Genomic DNA, 14,838 nt, shown 5'->3' on the forward strand with positions numbered 1-14,838 from the left:
TTTCATTGTGTTACAACATGGAATCAAAATGGATTTAATTGGGAGTTTTTGCCACTGATCAACACAAGAAAAGTCCATAATGTCAAAGTGAAAAATAAAATCTACAACTTGTTCTAAATTAATTACAAATATAAAACAGAAAATAATTGATTGCATAAGTATTCACCCCCTTTGCTATGACACACCTAAATAAGCTCTGGTGCAACCAATTGTCTTTAGAAGTCACATAATTAGTTGAATGGAGTCCACCTGTGTGCAATTAAGGTGTTTCACATGATTTCAGGTTAAATACACCTGTCTCTGGGAGGTCCCACAGTTGGTTAGTACATTTCCTAACAAAAACTACATCATGAAGATGAAGGAACATTCAAAGCAAATCCGGAATAAGGTTCTTCAAAATCACCAATCAGGGGTAGGATATAAGAACATTTCCAAGGCATTGAATATCCTCTCAGAGCACAGTAAAGTCCATTATTAAGAAATGGAGAGAATATGGCACAACTGTGAATCTGTCTAGAACAGGCCGTCCTCAAAAACGGAGTATCCGGGCGTATAGGGCACTAGTCAGGGAGGCCACCAAGAGGCCTATGGCAACTCTAAAGGAGTTACAGTGTTCCACGGCTGAGCTGGGAGACACTGTGCATATGGCAACAATAGCCCGGGTGCTTCACAAAACTGGCCTTTATGGGAGAGTGGCAAAAAGAAAGCCATTGTTGAAAAAAACTCGCATCAAATCTCGGCTAGAGTTTCCCAGAAGGCATGTGGGAGACTCTGAGACCAAGTGGAAGAAGATTCTATGGTCTGATGAGACCAAAATAGAGCTTTTTGGCCTCAACGCTAAGCGCTATGTTTGCCACTGATCAACACAAGAAAAGTCCATAATGTCAAAGTGAAAAATAAAATCTACAAATTGTTCTAAATTAATTACAAATATAAAACAGAAAATAATTGATTGCATAAGTATTCACCCCCTTTGCTATGACACACCTAAATAAGCTCTGGTGCAACCAATTGTCTTTAGAAGTCACATAATTAGTTGAATGGAGTCCACCTGTGTGCAATTAAGGTGTTTCACATGATTTCAGGTTAAATACACCTGTCTCTGGGAGGTCCCACAGTTGGTTAGTACATTTCCTAACAAAAACTACATGATGAAGATGAAGGAACATTCAAAGCAAATCCGGAATAAGGTTCTTCAAAAGCACCAATCAGGGGTAGGATATAAGAACATTTCCAAGGCATTGAATATCCTCTCAGAGCACAGTAAAGTCCATTATTAAGAAATGGAGAGAATATGGCACAACTGTGAATCTGTCTAGAACAGGCCGTCCTCAAAAACGGAGTATCCGGGCATATAGGGCACTAGTCAGGGAGGCCACCAAGAGGCCTATGGCAACTCTAAAGGAGTTACAGTGTTCCACGGCTGAGCTGGGAGACACTGTGCATATGGCAACAATAGCCCGGGTGCTTCACAAAACTGGCCTTTATGGGAGAGTGGCAAAAAGAAAAAAACTCGCATCAAATCTCGGCTAGAGATTCCCAGAAGGCATGTGGGAGACTCTGAGACCAAGTGGAAGAAGATTCTATGGTCTGATGAGACCAAAATAGAGCTTTTTGGCCTCAACGCTAAGCGCTATGTTTGCCACTGATCAACACAAGAAAAGTCCATAATGTCAAAGTGAAAAATAAAATCTACAAATTGTTCTAAATTAATTACAAATATAAAACAGAAAATAATTGATTGCATAAGTAATCACCCCCTTTGCTATGACACACCTAAATAAGCTCTGGTGCAACCAGTTGTCTTTAGAAGTCACATAATTAGTCGAATGGAGTCCACCTGTGTGCAATTAAGGTGTTTCACATGATTTCAGGTTAAATACACCTGTCTCTGGGAGGTCCCACAGTTGGTTAGTACATTTCCTAACAAAAACTACATCATGAAGATGAAGGAACATTCAAAGCAAATCCGGAATAAGGTTCTTCAAAAGCACCAATCAGGGGTAGGATATAAGAACATTTCCAAGGCATTGAATATCCTCTCAGAGCACAGTAAAGTCCATTATTAAGAAATGGAGAGAATATGGCACAACTGTGAATCTGTCTAGAACAGGCCGTCCTCAAAAACGGAGTATCCGGGCGTATAGGGCACTAGTCAGGGAGGCTACCAAGAGGCCTATGGCAACTCTGAAGGAGTTACAGTGTTCCACGGCTGAGCTGGGAGACACTGTGCATATGGCAATAATAGCCCGGGTGCTTCACAAAACTGGCCTTTATGGGAGAGTGGCAAAAAGAAAGCCATTGTTGAAAAAAACTCGCATCAAATCTCGGCTAGAGTTTCCCAGAAGGCATGTGGGAGACTCTGAGACCAAGTGGAAGAAGATTCTATGGTCTGATGAGACCAAAATAGAGCTTTTTGGCCTCAACGCTAAGCGCTATGTTTGCCACTGATCAACACAAGAAAAGTCCATAATGTCAAAGTGAAAAATAAAATCTACAAATTGTTCTAAATTAATTACAAATATAAAACAGAAAATAATTGATTGCATAAGTATTCACCCCCTTTGCTATGACACACCTAAATAAGCTCTGGTGCAACCAATTGTCTTTAGAAGTCACATAATTAGTTGAATGGAGTCCACCTGTGTGCAATTAAGGTGTTTCACATGATTTCAGGTTAAATACACCTGTCTCTGGGAGGTCCCACAGTTGGTTAGTACATTTCCTAACAAAAACTACATCATGAAGATGAAGGAACATTCAAAGCAAATCCGGAATAAGGTTCTTCAAAAGCACCAATCAGGGGTAGGATATAAGAACATTTCCAAGGCATTGAATATCCTCTCAGAGCACAGTAAAGTCCATTATTAAGAAATGGAGAGAATATGGCACAACTGTGAATCTGTCTAGAACAGGCCGTCCTCAAAAACTGAGTATCCGGGCGTATAGGGCACTAGTCAGGGAGGCCACCAAGAGGCCTATGGCAACTCTAAAGGAGTTACAGTGTTCCACGGCTGAGCTGGGAGACACTGTGCATATGGCAACAATAGCCCGGGTGCTTCACAAAACTGGCCTTTATGGGAGAGTGGCAAAAAGAAAGCCATTGTTGAAAAAAACTCGCATCAAATCTCGGCTAGAGTTTCCCAGAAGGCAGGTGGGAGACTCTGAGACCAAGTGGAAGAAGATTCTATGGTCTGATGAGACCAAAATAGAGCTTTTTGTCCTCAACGCTAAGCGCTATGTTTGCCACTGATCAACACAAGAAAAGTCCATAATGTCAAAGTGAAAAATAAAATCTACAAATTGTTCTAAATTAATTACAAATATAAAACAGAAAATAATTGATTGCATAAGTATTCACCCCCTTTGCTATGACACACCTAAATAAGCTCTGGTGCAACCAATTGTCTTTAGAAGTCACATAATTAGTTGAATGGAGTCCACCTGTGTGCAATTGAGGTGTTTCACATGATTTCAGGTTAAATAGACCTGTCTCTGGGAGGTCCCACAGTTGGTTAGTACATTTCCTAACAAAAACTACATGATGAAGATGAAGGAACATTCAAAGCAAATCCGGAATAAGGTTCTTCAAAAGCACCAATCAGGGGTAGGATATAAGAACATTTCCAAGGCATTGAATATCCTCTCAGAGCACAGTAAAGTCCATTATTAAGAAATGGAGAGAATATGGCACAACTGTGAATCTGTCTAGAACAGGCCGTCCTCAAAAACGGAGTATCCGGGCGTATAGGGCACTAGTCAGGGAGGCCACCAAGAGGCCTATGGCAACTCTAAAGGAGTTACAGTGTTCCACGGCTGAGCTGGGAGACACTGTGCATATGGCAACAATAGCCCGGGTGCTTCACAAAACTGGCCTTTATGGGAGAGTGGCAAAAAGAAAGCCATTGTTGAAAAGAACTCGCATCAAATCTCGGCTAGAGTTTCCCAGAAGACATGTGGGAGACTCTGAGACCAAGTGGAAGAAGATTCTATGGTCTGATGAGACCAAAATAGAGCTTTTTGGCCTCAACGCTAAGCGTTATGTTTGCCACTGATCAACACAAGAAAAGTCCATAATGTCAAAGTGAAAAATAAAATCTACAAATTGTTCTAAATTAATTACAAATATAAAACAGAAAATAATTGATTGCATAAGTATTCATCCCCTTTGCTATGACACACCTAAATAAGCTCTGGTGCAACCAGTTGTCTTTAGAAGTCACATAATTAGTTTAATGGAGTCCACCTGTGTGCAATTAAGGTGTTTCACATGATTTCAGGTTAAATACACCTGTCTCTGGGAGGTCCCACAGTTGGTTAGTACATTTCCTAACAAAAACTACATCATGAAGATGAAGGAACATTCAAAGCAAATCCGGAATAAGGTTCTTCAAAAGCACCAATCGGGTAGGATATAAGAACATTTCCAAGGCATTGAATATCCTCTCAGACCACAGTAAAGTCCATTATTAAGAAATGGAGAGAATATGGCACAACTGTGAATCTGTCTAGAACAGGCCGTCCTCAAAAACGGAGTATCCGGGCGTATAGGGCACTAGTCAGGGAGGCCACCAAGAGGCCTATGGCAACTCTAAAGGAGTTACAGCGTTCCACGGCTGAGCTGGGAGACACTGTGCATATGGCAACAATAGCCCGGGTGCTTCACAAAACTGGCCTTTCTGGGAAAGTGGCAAAAAGAAAGCCATTGTTGAAAAAAACTCGCATCAAATCTCGGCTAGAGTTTCCCAGAAGGCATGTGGGAGACTCTGAGACCAAGTGGAAGAAGATTCTATGGTCTGATGAGACCAAAATAGAGCTTTTTGGCCTCAACGCTAAGCGCTATGTTTGCCACTGATCAACACAAGAAAAGTCCATAATGTCAAAGTGAAAAATAAAATCTACAAATTGTTCTAAATTAATTACAAATCTAAAACAGAAAATAATTGATTGCATAAGTATTCACCCCCTTTGCTATGACACACCTAAATAAGCTCTGGTGCAACCAATTGTCTTTAGAAGTCACATAATTAGTTGAATGGAGTCCACCTGTGTGCAATTAAGGTGTTTCACATGATTTCAGGTTAAATACACCTGTCTCTGGGAGGTCCCACAGTTGTTTAGTACATTTCCTAACAAAAACTACATCATGAAGATGAAGGAACATTCAAAGCAAATCCGGAATAAGGTTCTTCAAAAGCACCAATCAGGGGTAGGATATAAGAACATTTCCAAGGCATTGAATATCATCTCAGAGCACAGTAAAGTCCATTATTAAGAAATGGAGAGAATATGGCACAACTGTGAATCTGTCTAGAACAGGCCGTCCTCAAAAACGGAGTATCCGGGCGTATAGGGCACTAGTCAGGGAGGCCACCAAGAGGCCTATGGCAACTCTAAAGGAGTTACAGTGTTCCACGGCTGAGCTGGGAGACACTGTGCATATGGCAACAATAGCCCGGGTGCTTCACAAAACTGGCCTTTATGGGAGAGTGGCAAAAAGAAAGCCATTGTTGAAAAAAACTCGCATCAAATCTCGGCTAGAGTTTCCCAGAAGGCATGTGGGAGACTCTGAGACCAAGTGGAAGAAGATTCTATGGTCTGATGAGACCAAAATAGAGCTTTTTGGCCTCAAAGCTAAGCGCTATGTTTGCCACTGATCAACACAAGAAAAGTCCATAATGTCAAAGTGAAAAATAAAATCTACAAATTGTTCTAAATTAATTACAAATATAAAACAGAAAATAATTGATTGCATAAGTATTCACCCCCTTTGCTATGACACACCTAAATAAGCTCTGGTGCAACCAATTGTCTTTAGAAGTCACATAATTAGTTGAATGGAGTCCACCTGTGTGCAATTAAGGTGTTTCACATGATTTCAGGTTAAATACACCTGTCTCTGGGAGGTCCCACAGTTGGTTAGTACATTTCCTAACAAAAACTACATCATGAAGATGAAGGAACATTCAAAGCAAATCCGGAATAAGGTTCTTCAAAAGCACCAATCAGGGGTAGGATATAAGAACATTTCCAAGGCATTGAATATCCTCTCACAGCACAGTAAAGTCCATTATTAAGCAACGGAGAGAATATGGCACAACTATGAATCTGTCTAGAACAGGCCATCGTCATAAACGGAGTATCCGGGCGTATAGGGCACTAGTCAGGGAGGCCACCAAGAGGCCTATGGCAACTCTAAAGGAGTTACAGTGTTCCACGGCTGAGCTGGGAGACACTGTGCATATGGCAACAATAGCCCGGGTGCTTCACAAAACTGGCCTTTATGGGAGAGTTGCAAAAAGAAAGCCATTGTTGAAAAAAACTCGCATCAAATCTCGGCTAGAGTTTCCCAGAAGGCATGTGGGAGACTCTGAGACCAAGTGGAAGAAGATTCTATGGTCTGATGAGACCAAAATAGAGCTTTTTGGCCTCAACGCTAAGCGCTATGTTTGCCACTGATCAACACAAGAAAAGTCCATAATGTCAAAGTGAAAAATAAAATCTACAAATTGTTCTAAATTAATTACAAATATAAAACAGAAAATAATTGATTGCATAAGTATTCACCCCCTTTGCTATGACACACCTAAATAAGCTCTGGTGCAACCAGTTGTCTTTAGAAGTCACATAATTAGTTGAATGGAGTCCACCTGTGTGCAATTAAGGTGTTTCACATGATTTCAGGTTAAATACACCTGTCTCTGGGAGGTCCCACAGTTGGTTAGTACATTTCCTAACAAAAACTACATCATGAAGATGAAGGAACATTCAAAGCAAATCCGGAATAAGGTTCTTCAAAAGCACCAATCAGGGGTAGGATATAAGAACATTTCCAAGGCATTGAATATCCTCTCAGAGCACAGTAAAGTCCATTATTAAGAAATGGAGAGAATATGGCACAACTGTGAATCTGTCTAGAACAGGCCATCCTCAAAAACGGAGTATCCGGGCGTATAGGGCACTAGTCAGGGAGGCCACCAAGAGGCCTATGGCAACTCTAAAGGAGTTACAGTGTTCCACGGCTGAGCTGGGAGACACTGTGCATATGGCAACAATAGCCCGGGAGCTTCACAAATCTGGCCTTTATGGGAGAGTGGCAAAAAGAAAGCCATTGTTGAAAAAAACTTGCATCAAATCTCGGCTAGAGTTTCCCAGAAGGCATGTGGGAGACTCTGAGACCAAGTGGAAGAAGATTCTATGGTCTGATGAGACCAAAATAGAGCTTTTTGGCCTCAACACTAAGCGCTATGTTTGCCACTGATCAACACAAGAAAAGTCCATAATGTCAAAGTGAAAAATAAAATCTACAAATTGTTCTAAATTAATTACAAATATAAAACAGAAAATAATTGATTGCATAAGTATTCACCCCCTTTGCTATGACACACCTAAATAAGCTCTGGTGCAACCAGTTGTCTTTAGAAGTCACATAATTAGTTGAATGGAGTCCACCTGTGTGCAATTAAGGTGTTTCACATGATTTCAGGTTAAATACACCTGTCTCTCGGAGGTCCCACAGTTGGTTAGTACATTTCCTAACAAAAACTACATCATGAAGATGAAGGAACATTCAAAGCAAATCCGGAATAAGGTTCTTCAAAAGCACCAATCAGGGGTAGGATATAAGAACATTTCCAAGGCATTGAATATCCTCTCACAGCACAGTAAAGTCCATTATTAAGCAACGGAGAGAATATGGCACAACTGTGAATCTGTCTAGAACAGGCCGTCCTCATAAACGGAGTATCCGGGCGTATAGGGCACTAGTCAGGGAGGCCACCAAGAGGCCTATGGCAACTCTAAAGGAGTTACAGTGTTCCACGGCTGAGCTGGGAGACACTGTGCATATGGCAATAATAGCCCGGGTGCTTCATAAAACTGGCCTTTATGGGAGAGTGGCAAAAAGAAAGCCATTGTTGAAAAAAACTTGCATCAAATCTCGGCTAGAGTTTCCCAGAAGGCATGTGGGAGACTCTGAGACCAAGTGGAAGAAGATTCTATGGTCTGATGAGACCAAAATAGAGCTTTTTGGCCTCAACGCTAAGCGCTATGTTTGCCACTGATCAACACAAGAAAAGTCCATAATGTCAAAGTGAAAAATAAAATCTACAAATTGTTCTAAATTAATTACAAATATAAAACAGAAAATAATTGATTGCATAAGTATTCACCCCCTTTGCTATGACACACCTAAATAAGCTCTGGTGCAGCCAATTGTCTTTAGAAGTCACATAATTAGTTGAATGGAGTCCACCTGTGTGCAATTAAGGTGTTTCACATGATTTCAGGTTAAATACACCTGTCTCTGGGAGGTCCCACAGTTGGTTAGTACATTTCCTAACAAAAACTACATCATGAAGATGAAGGAACATTCAAAGCAAATCCGGAATAAGGTTCTTCAAAAGCACCAATCAGGGGTAGGATATAAGAACATTTCCAAGGCATTGAATATCCTCTCACAGCACAGTAAAGTCCATTATTAAGCAACGGAGAGAATATGGCACAACTGTGAATCTGTCTAGAACAGGCCATCCTCATAAACGGAGTATCCGGGCGTATAGGGCACTAGTCAGGGAGGCCACCAAGAGGCCTATGGCAACTCTAAAGGAGTTACAGTGTTCCACGGCTGAGCTGGGAGACACTGTGCATATGGCAACAATAGCCCGGGTGCTTCACAAAACTGGCCTTTATGGGAGAGTTGCAAAAAGAATGCCATTGTTGAAAAAAACTCGCATCAAATCTCGGCTAGAGTTTCCCAGAAGGCATGTGGGAGACTCTGAGACCAAGTGGAAGAAGATTCTATGGTCTGATGAGACCAAAATAGAGCTTTTTGGCCTCAACGCTAAGCGCTATGTTTGCCACTGATCAACACAAGAAAAGTCCATAATGTCAAAGTGAAAAATAAAATCTACAAATTGTTCTAAATTAATTACAAATATAAAACAGAAAATAATTGATTGCATAAGTATTCACCCCCTTTGCTATGACACACCTAAATAAGCTCTGGTGCAACCAGTTGTCTTTAGAAGTCACATAATTAGTTGAATGGAGTCCACCTGTGTGCAATTAAGGTGTTTCACATGATTTCAGGTTAAATACACCTGTCTCTGGGAGGTCCCACAGTTGGTTAGTACATTTCCTAACAAAAACTACATCATGAAGATGAAGGAACATTCAAAGCAAATCCGGAATAAGGTTCTTCAAAAGCACCAATCAGGGGTAGGATATAAGAACATTTCCAAGGCATTGAATATCATCTCAGAGCACAGTAAAGTCCATTATTAAGAAATGGAGAGAATATGGCACAACTGTGAATCTGTCTAGAACAGGCCGACCTCAAAAACTGAGTATCCGGGCGTATAGGGCACTAGTCAGGGAGGCCACCAAGAGGCCTATGGCAACTCTAAAGGAGTTACAGTGTTCCACGGCTGAGCTGGGAGACACTGTGCATATGGCAACAATAGCCCGGGAGCTTCACAAAACTGGCCTTTATGGGAGAGTGGCAAAAAGAAAGCCATTGTTGAAAAAAACTTGCATCAAATCTCGGCTAGAGTTTCCCAGAAGGCATGTGGGAGACTCTGAGACCAAGTGGAAGAAGATTCTATGGTCTGATGAGACCAAAATAGAGCTTTTTGGCCTCAACACTAAGCGCTATGTTTGCCACTGATCAACACAAGAAAAGTCCATAATGTCAAAGTGAAAAATAAAATCTACAAATTGTTCTAAATTAATTACAAATATAAAACAGAAAATAATTGATTGCATAAGTATTCACCCCCTTTGCTATGACACACCTAAATAAGCTCTGGTGCAACCAGTTGTCTTTAGAAGTCACATAATTAGTTGAATGGAGTCCACCTGTGTGCAATTAAGGTGTTTCACATGATTTCAGGTTAAATACACCTGTCTCTGGGAGGTCCCACAGTTGGTTAGTACATTTCCTAACAAAAACTACATCATGAAGATGAAGGAACATTCAAAGCAAATCCGGAATAAGGTTCTTCAAAAGCACCAATCAGGGGTAGGATATAAGAACATTTCCAAGGCATTGAATATCATCTCAGAGCACAGTAAAGTCCATTATTAAGAAATGGAGAGAATATGGCACAACTGTGAATCTGTCTAGAACAGGCCGTCCTCAAAAACGGAGTATCCGGGCGTATAGGGCAATAGTCAGGGAGGCCACCAAGAGGCCTATGGCAACTCTAAAGGAGTTACAGTGTTCCACGGCTGAGCTGGGAGACACTGTGCATATGGCAACAATAGCCCGGGTGCTTCACAAAACTGGCCTTTATGGGAGAGTGGCAAAAAGAAAGCCATTGTTGAAAAAAACTCGCATCAAATCTCGGCTAGAGTTTCCCAGAAGGCATGTGGGAGACTCTGAGACCAAGTGGAAGAAGATTCTATGGTCTGATGAGACCAAAATAGAGCTTTTTGGCCTCAACGCTAAGCGCTATGTTTGCCACTGATCAACACAAGAAAAGTCCATAATGTCAAAGTGAAAAATAAAATCTACAAATTGTTCTAAATTAATTACAAATATAAAACAGAAAATAATTGATTGCATAAGTATTCACCCCCTTTGCTATGACACACCTAAATAAGCTCTGGTGCAACCAGTTGTCTTTAGAAGTCACATAATTAGTTGAATGGAGTCCACCTGTGTGCAATTAAGGTGTTTCACATGATTTCAGGTTAAATACACCTGTCTCTGGGAGGTCCCACAGTTGGTTAGTACATTTCCTAACAAAAACTACATCATGAAGATGAAGGAACATTCAAAGCAAATCCGGAATAAGGTTCTTCAAAAGCACCAATCAGGGGTAGGATATAAGAACATTTCCAAGGCATTGAATATCCTCTCAGAGCACAGTAAAGTCCATTATTAAGAAATGGAGAGAATATGGCACAACTGTGAATCTGTCTAGAACAGGCCGTCCTCAAAAACGGAGTATCCGGGCGTATAGGGCACTAGTCAGGGAGGCCACCAAGAGGCCTATGGCAACTCTAAAGGAGTTACAGTGTTCCACGGCTGAGCTGGGAGACACTGTGCATATGGCAACAATAGCCCGGGTGCTTCACAAAACTGGCCTTTATGGGAGAGTGGCAAAAAGAAAGCCATTGTTGAAAAAAACTCGCATCAAATCTCGGCTAGAGTTTCCCAGAAGGCATGTGGGAGACTCTGAGACCAAGTGGAAGAAGATTCTATGGTCTGATGAGACCAAAATAGAGCTTTTTGGCCTCAACGCTAAGCGCTATGTTTGCCACTGATCAACACAAGAAAAGTCCATAATGTCAAAGTGAAAAATAAAATCTACAAATTGTTCTAAATTAATTACAAATATAAAACAGAAAATAATTGATTGCATAAGTATTCACCCCCTTTGCTATGACACACCTAAGTAAGCTCTGGTGCAACCAATTGTCTTTAGAAGTCACATAATTAGTTGAATGGAGTCCACCTGTGTGCAATTAAGGTGTTTAACATGATTTCAGGTTAAATACACCTGTCTCTGGGAGGTCCCACAGTTGGTTAGTACATTTCCTAACAAAAACTACATGATGAAGATGAAGGAACATTCAAAGCAAATCCGGAATAAGGTTCTTCAAAAGCACCAATCAGGGGTAGGATATAAGAACATTTCCAAGGCATTGAATATCCTCTCAGACCACAGTAAAGTCCATTATTAAGAAATGGAGAGAAAATAGCACAACTGTGAATCTGTCTAGAACAGGCCGTCCTCAAAAACGGAGTATCCGGGCGAGAAGTGCACTAGTCAGGGAGGCCACCAAGAGGCCTATGGCAACTCTAAAGGAGTTACAGTGTTCCACGTCTGAGCTGGGAGACACTGTGCATATGGCAACAATAGCCCGGGTGCTTCACAAAACTGGCCTTTCTGGGAAAGTGGCAAAAAGAAAGCCATTGTTGAAAAAAACTCGCATCAAATCTCGGCTAGAGTTTCCCAGAAGGCATGTGGGAGACACTGAGACCAAGTGGAAGAAGATTCTATGGTCTGATGAGACCAAAATAGAGCTTTTTGCCCTCAACGCTAAGCGCTATGTTTCCCACTGATCAACACAAGAAAAGTCCATAATGTCAAAGTGAAAAATAAAATCTACAAATTGTTCTAAATTAATTACAAATATAAAACAGAAAATAATTGATTGCATAAGTATTCACCCCCTTTGCTATGACACACCTAAATAAGCTCTGGTGCAACCAGTTGTCTTTAGAAGTCACATAATTAGTTGAATGGAGTCCACCTGTGTGCAATTAAGGTGTTTCACATGATTTCAGGTTAAATAGACCTGTCTCTGGGAGGTCCCACAGTTGGTTAGTACATTTCCTAACAAAAACTACATCATGAAGATGAAGGAACATTCAAAGCAAATCCGGAATAAGGTTCTTCAAAAGCACCAATCAGGGGTAGGATATAAGAACATTTCCAAGGCATTGAATATCATCTCAGAGCACAGTAAAGTCCATTATTAAGAAATGGAGAGAATATGGCACAACTGTGAATCTGTCTAGAACAGGCCGACCTCAAAAACTGAGTATCCGGGCGTATAGGGCACTAGTCAGGGAGGCCACCAAGAGGCCTATGGCAACTCTAAAGGAGTTACAGTGTTCCACGGCTGAGCTGGGAGACACTGTGCATATGGCAACAATAGCCCGGGAGCTTCACAAAACTGGCCTTTATGGGAGAGTGGCAAAAAGAAAGCCATTGTTGAAAAAAACTTGCATCAAATCTCGGCTAGAGTTTCCCAGAAGGCATGTGGGAGACTCTGAGACCAAGTGGAAGAAGATTCTATGGTCTGATGAGACCAAAATAGAGCTTTTTGGCCTCAACACTAAGCGCTATGTTTGCCACTGATCAACACAAGAAAAGTCCATAATGTCAAAGTGAAAAATAAAATCTACAAATTGTTCTAAATTAATTACAAATATAAAACAGAAAATAATTGATTGCATAAGTATTCACCCCCTTTGCTATGACACACCTAAATAAGCTCTGGTGCAACCAGTTGTCTTTAGAAGTCACATAATTAGTTGAATGGAGTCCACCTGTGTGCAATTAAGGTGTTTCACATGATTTCAGGTTAAATACACCTGTCTCTGGGAGGTCCCACAGTTGGTTAGTACATTTCCTAACAAAAACTACATCATGAAGATGAAGGAACATTCAAAGCAAATCCGGAATAAGGTTCTTCAAAAGCACCAATCAGGGGTAGGATATAAGAACATTTCCAAGGCATTGAATATCATCTCAGAGCACAGTAAAGTCCATTATTAAGAAATGGAGAGAATATGGCACAACTGTGAATCTGTCTAGAACAGGCCGTCCTCAAAAACGGAGTATCCGGGCGTATAGGGCACTAGTCAGGGAGGCCACCAAGAGGCCTATGGCAACTCTAAAGGAGTTACAGTGTTCCACGGCTGAGCTGGGAGACACTGTGCATATGGCAACAATAGCCCGGGTGCTTCACAAAACTGGCCTTTATGGGAGAGTGGCAAAAAGAAAGCCATTGTTGAAAAAAACTCGCATCAAATCTCGGCTAGAGTTTCCCAGAAGGCATGTGGGAGACTCTGAGACCAAGTGGAAGAAGATTCTATGGTCTGATGAGACCAAAATAGAGCTTTTTGGCCTCAACGCTAAGCGCTATGTTTGCCACTGATCAACACAAGAAAAGTCCATAATGTCAAAGTGAAAAATAAAATCTACAAATTGTTCTAAATTAATTACAAATATAAAACAGAAAATAATTGATTGCATAAGTATTCACCCCCTTTGCTATGACACACCTAAATAAGCTCTGGTGCAACCAATTGTCTTTAGAATTCACATAATTAGTTGAGTGGAGTCCACCTGTGTGCAATTAAGGTGTTTCACATGATTTCAGGTTAAATACACCTGTCTCTGGGAGGTCCCACAGTTGGTTAGTACATTTCCTAACAAAAACTACATCATGAAGATGAAGGAACATTCAAAGCAAATCCGGAATAAGGTTCTTCAAAAGCACCAATCAGGGGTAGGATATAAGAACATTTCCAAGGCATTGAATATCATCTCAGAGCACAGTAAAGTCCATTATTAAGAAATGGAGAGAATATGGCACAACTGTGAATCTGTCTAGAACAGGCCGTCCTCAAAAACGGAGTATCCGGGCGTATAGGGCACTAGTCAGGGAGGCCACCAAGAGGCCTATGGCAACTCTAAAGGAGTTACAGTGTTCCACGGCTGAGCTGGGAGACACTGTGCATATGGCAACAATAGCCCGGGTGCTTCACAAAACTGGCCTTTATGGGAGAGTGGCAAAAAGAAAGCCATTGTTGAAAAAAACTCGCATCAAATCTCGGCTAGAGTTTCCCAGAAGGCATGTGGGAGACTCTGAGACCAAGTGGAAGAAGATTCTATGGTCTGATGAGACCAAAATAGAGCTTTTTGGCCTCAACGCTAAGCGCTATGTTTGCCACTGATCAACACAAGAAAAGTCCATAATGTCAAAGTGAAAAATAAAATCTACAAATTGTTCTAAATTAATTACAAATATAAAACAGAAAATAATTGATTGCATAAGTATTCACCCCCTTTGCTATGACACACCTAAATAAGCTCTGGTGCAACCAATTGTCTTTAGAATTCACATAATTAGTTGAGTGGAGTCCACCTGTGTGCAATTAAGGTGTTTCACATGATTTCAGGTTAAATACACCTGTCTCTGGGAGGTCCCACAGTTGGTTAGTACATTTCCTAACAAAAACTACATCATGAAGATGAAGGAACATTCAAAGCAAATCCGGAATAAGGTTCTTCAAAAGCACCAATCAGGGGTAGG

Source organism: Acipenser ruthenus, unplaced genomic scaffold (genome assembly GCF_902713425.1).
Source record: "Acipenser ruthenus unplaced genomic scaffold, fAciRut3.2 maternal haplotype, whole genome shotgun sequence".
In the NCBI taxonomy this organism is placed as follows: domain Eukaryota; kingdom Metazoa; phylum Chordata; class Actinopteri; order Acipenseriformes; family Acipenseridae; genus Acipenser; species Acipenser ruthenus.